This window comes from Podarcis gaigeae (assembly GCF_964106915.1).
Source record: "Podarcis gaigeae genome assembly, chromosome: 6".
NCBI classification, from domain to species: domain Eukaryota; kingdom Metazoa; phylum Chordata; class Lepidosauria; order Squamata; family Lacertidae; genus Podarcis; species Podarcis gaigeae.
The window spans coordinates 18,084,389-18,090,826 of record NC_139682.1 but is presented as its reverse complement, the minus strand read 5'-3'; positions in this window follow the sequence as shown (position 1 = coordinate 18,090,826).

Below are 6,438 nucleotides of genomic sequence, written 5' to 3'. Positions count from 1 at the left end.
TGAGTTCCACTAAACTCAATGGTATCAGCTTCTGAAAACACATGTATAGGATAGTACTGCCCAATAGCAACTGCTGCCTCATGCCGGAGTTTGCTTCCCTCTCCCATTGTTGTAGCCCCAGCAAACGTTCATAAATATCCAAGATTTCCAGTATTGATTTCCAGTGTTTTCATCTTGCGTTTTGAATGTGAAATTTCACTTCCAAATTCAAGTGATATTGACTTGTCGGTAATCAACAGTTGCATTGATTTTGACTTGTGTCTGAAATGTTACACATTGCTAGATCTGTCAAGTACAGAACACCATTACATGTCAACTATCAAATACTGTCAAATGTTAAGTGCTGAAATTGCATAACATTGCACATTATGCATATCAAATATCTGGCAGATATTCAATTAGTCAAAATATGTGGGGAAGAGAATTCTGAGCAGCAAAATTATATCGTTATATAGTAAAATAACCTTTCCCACTTTTTCAGTTGATTCTTAGCTAATGTTTAATGGAGCAAACACTGAAAAACATACAAAGAGATCAATCTGTTTGATATTACTCTGTTTATATCACTTTCTTCACAATGCAGTCAAGACGTTCAATCCTGCATATTCAGCTACCTAAAACAAGGTCAGACTCTGTCCCTCTAGCTAAGCACTGTTTCCTCTGCCTGGCACTCATTCCCAACAGTCTCAATCAGAGATCTTTCCCATCACCGGCTATGATTAGCTAGAGATGGCAGGGGTTCTCTGACTCCTCCCCTAGATAGGCATGCAACATATAGTAACAAAAATCCAAATTGCTAACCAGAAAATGTAAAAAAGGAGGGGGGGAGGTAAAGGACCCCTGACAGTTAAGTCCAGTCGCAGATGACTCTGGGGTTGCGGCGCTCATCTCGCTTTACAGGCCAAGGGAGCCAGCGTTTGTCCGCAGACAGTTTTTCTGGGTCATGTGGCCAGCATGACTAAGCCACTTCTGGCACAATGGAAACCAAAACCAGAGCAGTGCACAGAAACACCGTTTACCTTCCCGCTGGAGTGGTCAACTTGCCAGCAGGCACTAAGCGAAGCAGCAACTCTTCTTATTTGTGATTCTCAGCAACTAGGAATCAGAGGCATAGTAACAAGGTAAAGGTAAATAACCCCTGGATGGTTAAGTCCAGTCAAAGGCGACTATGGGGTTGCAGCGCTCAATCTTGCTTTCAGGCCGAGGGAGCCAGCGTTTGTCCACAGACAGCTTTCTGGATCAGGTGGCCAGCTTGACTAAACTGCTTCTGGCGCGTGGAACACCATGATGGAAACCAGAGTGCACAGAAACACCAATTACCTTCCCGTCGCAGTGGTACATATTTATGTACTTGCACTGGTGAGCTTTCAAACTGCTAGGTTGGCAGGAGCTGGGACAGAGCAACGGGAGCTCACCCCGTAGTGTGGATTCGAACCGCCAACGTTCTGATCGGCAAGCCCAAGAAGCTCAGTGGTTTAGACCACAACGCCACCCACATCCCTTTAAAAAAAGAGAGAGAGAACTCCCACCTAAATTGTAGTTTTCGGCACTGATGTTGTTTTCTGATGAATGGATAAGGTGATGCAGAAACCTGCAGGTAAGGACTGGACTCAGAATGAATGGCAAGGTCAGCAACAGCAACAGGCAGAAGGCACAGATCACAATTAGCTGCAAGGATGAGATTGAAGGCTTTTGTTTGTTTTTTTTTAAATAATATTTATTAAGATTTTCAAAAATACAGAAAGAAAAGATTAAAGTACATTCAAAGCCTTATTTTCATACACCCACTTTCCGGGACTCCCTCTTTCCCCCACCCCTACCATATTCCCCTATCATATTGTTGGCTCCACAAGCTCTCAGTTCTAATTAAAACTTAATTTGTTTAAACCATTAGTCGAATTTAAATTTAATTTTGTACAATCCCCATCAATACCCTTACTAACAAAACAAAAGTTCTTTCCCCAGGGCCCACCCCCTTTCCATTCCACAATTTCCCTTTTTTTTAATGATAAAGACACCCCACACAATAAAAATATAAGAAAATGAAAAATAGAAAGTGTAATAAGTAAAAGAAAACCAATTCAGAAAATAGTTGACAAGCCTTTGGATTCTATTTCTCCCTCCCCCCCCCGTCCCCGGTTTAGTTTCCCCCTGACCACCAATCCATGTTGTCTGCCTGGAATTTTTAAAGTCCATAAATCACATTTTTCCCCCAACTCCTTGCTGGCTTTTTCTTTTTATAATTATTTTTATAATTATTTTTAAACCATTTAGCATCAAATCTTTAATAACGCTCCCCCTATTGTTCTTTCCAAGTTGTAGTCCAGTTTCCTCTTGTTCTGCTGCTAAAACGTTCTAGTTCAGAAATTTAGTAAGTCTGCAGGGGTTATTGTTATTCAGGAACAAAAACTTGCGTTCAGTCCCTTCCTTTCTTCAATAGAAAATTCTATTGTCTCCTTTAGCTGAACACCCTGTAGACACAATATTGTTTCCGTTTTGCAGCTTTCCCAGAAGATAACCAGTCCTGTAAAATTCCAATGGTATTTTTCCACTTACGACCTTCTTTGTAATGTCCCGAAGCTCCTCTAGGGGGATTATTGTGACTTTGTTTTCTCTAGTCCAAAAGTCCAATTGTTATCCATGTTTTCGCCATTTTGTATCCAAGTTTTAACGAGTTGTAACTAATTGTAACAAAATTTAACCAGCAAAGTCCTCGTATTAAAGTCCTCTTTGAATTTCCGACTTTGACAGCTACTTTGACAGCTGTCAAAATCTCCTTCGCTTTTCACCAGGCTCTCTCCTCAATCACCCCGGTTCCCAGGGGGGGGTTTGCGTTTTCCCTCTCCCTCAATTCTTCCTCCAGCACAGTTCTTGTAATTTCCCATCGTGGAATTCTTAGTTTTTATCAGCAATACAATTCTTTTTGGACCTTGGTTTCCCAGTCCTTGTTTTGGAAGGTTTACGGTAGGGAGGGGGACTGACTTCCTTTTTGGATCCCCCCCCGCTCGTATCAAATCCGAAAAAAATTTCTTTTTTTTTTCTCCTTTTAAACCCGGTTTCCAAATTACTCACGGGTTGTTGTTAAAAGTCCGAATTCTCAATGGAAGAAGTCAGTGCTCTCCGCCGGATGGCATGCGGCTTCGCTCGGCAGGGATAGCAGAGGACTCAAAGCACCACGCTTCTCCCCGGCACCCGATCCGTAGCCTTTAAAAAGGCTCCTTCACGAGTCGGGAGGGCGCTAGCGGTGCCAGCCGAGTCTCCATGTCCACGGCCTCCGTGGCCGTGGTTTTTAAGGGTCCCCGCATCGCCGGTGCGGTAGGACCCAGCCCCTGCCGAGCAGGCTCCCTCCGGAGCTCGGAGGGAGTCCGCCATTCGGCGATGGCGCCAACCCGGAAGTCCGAGATTGAAAGCTTTTGTTTCAGTTTTCCGTTTACAGCAGTTTAGCATTAACCACAGTTTAGAGTTCAGGCTAATCTTGAAATATAGTGGCTAGCAACCATTAAACTACAGGACTCATAGGATAGGTATAATTCTGTAATGCAGCTGGGGGTGGGGAAATAAGGCACAAACACTCTTTGAGCAAGCTTAAACCTGGACGCTTAACCAATCACGTGTGAGCTTCCAAAATTCTGCCAGCTGCTGCAATGGAAATCTGTGACATTTTTAGAATTGTGCAATGTGTGTGTGTGTGTGTGTGTGTGTGAAAAAGTATTGCAGAACTTCCCCTTGTCTCTCCAAAACTATTTCTAGCTTTTAATTACATTTCACCATTAATTCAGGACAGCTTTTTAGAATAACGGCCCACTACACAGAACTTATGTAACCCATTTTAGCATGGGAAATTGGGAACATGTGGAAGGAAAGCCTTTGCTGTAACAATGAAATCTGTTCCTTTTGTCTCGGAGGACTCAAATATTATCTGCTTCGTCAATATTTACAATAGTTACAGGTTCCACAGGACAGAAATAGACAGCGAAAAGCTAGTTTTGGAAGTGCCCTTGCTCTGCAAATGCTGTTGGGATTTCAAGAGATTGTGAGCTATTTATTACGGCGATGGGATTGTGGCATCATATGGAATGCATAAATATGGTTTGATGTTTGATCCCTGGCATCTCTTGTCTGAGGAGCTCAGACAAGAGGTTGCTGAGCAATTGTCAGAGCAAACAGCACTGGATCGATGCTCTGGCTCTGTTTATGGTGAGAAAGGGCTGCATTTTAGTGGTGGTACATCTGATTTGCATGCAGAAGTTCCCAAGTTCAATTCCCAGCATCTCCAAGGTGGGATTGGCAGAGACCACGGAAAGCTGCTACCAATAGGCTGCACTGAGATAAACGAGCCAATGATGTTCTCACTGGGACCTCTTATCAGGGGTGCCAATTTGAATAAAATATTGGGGGAGGGCAGGTAAGCCTGCATGATCGACCACATGACATGACACATGCACACTCTTCAAATGAGAATGCCTATCAACGGGGGGGGGGGCAGCCCCCTCAAATATTTTATCGGGGACGCCAAAGGGACCTCTGCCCCTAGGAGGTGGCTCCTCTGCCTCTTATGATGCCCATGAAAGGTTTAGTAAATATTCCTTCCAGAACTCCTTCTTTAATTCAGGTAGGTAGCCATGTTGGTCTGACAAAGTGGGCATGCACACAAAAGCTTATACCAAGAACAAACTTAGTTGGTCTCTAAGGTGCTACTGGACCATTTATTTTTTTATTTTTGCTCGTTTTACTGCTCCATTTCTTTATATGGCATCCATTTTGAAGCTGGCATCCACACACTTTCAAATGTACCCACTAGCCCCAAACGATTGGAAAGTTCTGCCATCATTGGAGGAAACATCTAAGACCAGACCTAATGGTTACTAGTTTGCTTCTAGGCCATATTCAAGGTGCTTATCTTTAAATGCCCTTTGTCATCTGGGGCCAGGATACTTGCAGGAGCATTTTCTCACAAATGTACTTCCCTGCTCTGTAAGATTTGCCACACATAAGTCTTTCAGATTAGTGGCCACAACCAAGAGAGAGATTTCTTGGTGTGACCCTTACTGAAGTTTTCCAGTTTTAGGCATTGTCTCTTTTAAATGGACTTTAATGGGCAGCTTAATAGAGACAGTTTTTAAATATATAGTAAGTAGTCCTGTGTTGTTGTTTGTCATTGGTTGCTGTTTTCTTCGTCTCTCCTATTTTCAATAAAGATGACCTATCATTTTAAAAAACAACACACACACACGATAAACATAGTAATGAGAAGCTGCAATTACATGGGAGCCCCATTGAACTCAGTGAAATTTGCTTTTGAGTGACATGCACAGGATTGTGCTGGGGGAAGCAGCTCAGGTCAGATCCTGCTTCGACCATAACCTCACAAGCCACACTCTTTCTCTGCTCCAGCTTCTTACCTTCTTCAAAATTGATAATACTACTGGATATCCTTGGAGGGGCGTTATAAGGGAGCATGTTGAATGTTCCAAAATGCTGTGTAAATGCAATTATCATCTCTTTATACCAGAAAAAGGGTATCCTGAAGATATGTATTACATTTATAACCCATCTTTCCTCCAAGAAGCTCACAGTGGCATATAGAGATGGCTCTCCCCTGCTGTTACATTTACAAATAATTATGTGAGGTTGGTTAGGTTAAGAGATAGGCACTGGCCCAAGAGCAATCAGTGAGCTTCCAGGAGTGAGAGGGAGTTTGAACAGGGGCGTAGGAAGGGGGGTGCGGGGTGTGTGGTCCGCCCCAGGTGTCATCCCTGAGGGGGTGATAAAATGGCATACCGCAGGGGGCGGCACTTACTGTGGGGCCTGGCCTGCAGCACACCCAAGCCACGCGTCTCTCCTGGGAGTGACTTGGTGGCTTGGGGCCCTGCGCTGCCTGAAACGTCAGCATGGGGCTTGTGTCTGCCAGGTGGACTCCGTGGGCGGATCGCCATGGCGCCCCCGTGTGCAGATTGCCACCCTGCACCCGCCGCTCTGGGTGCCAGAGCAGCTAGCTACGCCCCTGGGTTTGAATCTGGGGTTTTCCAGTCCTAGTTAGATACTCTTAAGCAAAAAGCCAAAATAAAATAAAGTAAAACCCAAAAGCAAACAAGAGGTCTGGGGCAAGAAGATAGTTAATAATCTTGCAAAGTTGTGGCTAGGATATGTGAGTGTGGAAGTTTCTCAGGTTCTGTTGTACATATTTACCCAATTTTAATGTTAAGTTGTGATAGTTCTTTGATTGTCAGGCATTTATCCCATGGAGAACTCAGTGAGGCATACCTGTATGACCATATACTGGGAACTATGGTACATTAGTGCAGAATTGGGGGGGGGGGGGGTGGAATCCAAAATTATGGAGGACAGACTGGATTTCTTCCAAGCAATGAATTCACAGAGGTCAGCTCAACAATTCTTGTTTCTGATGGCATAGTTCAGAGTGAAATTATATATCAA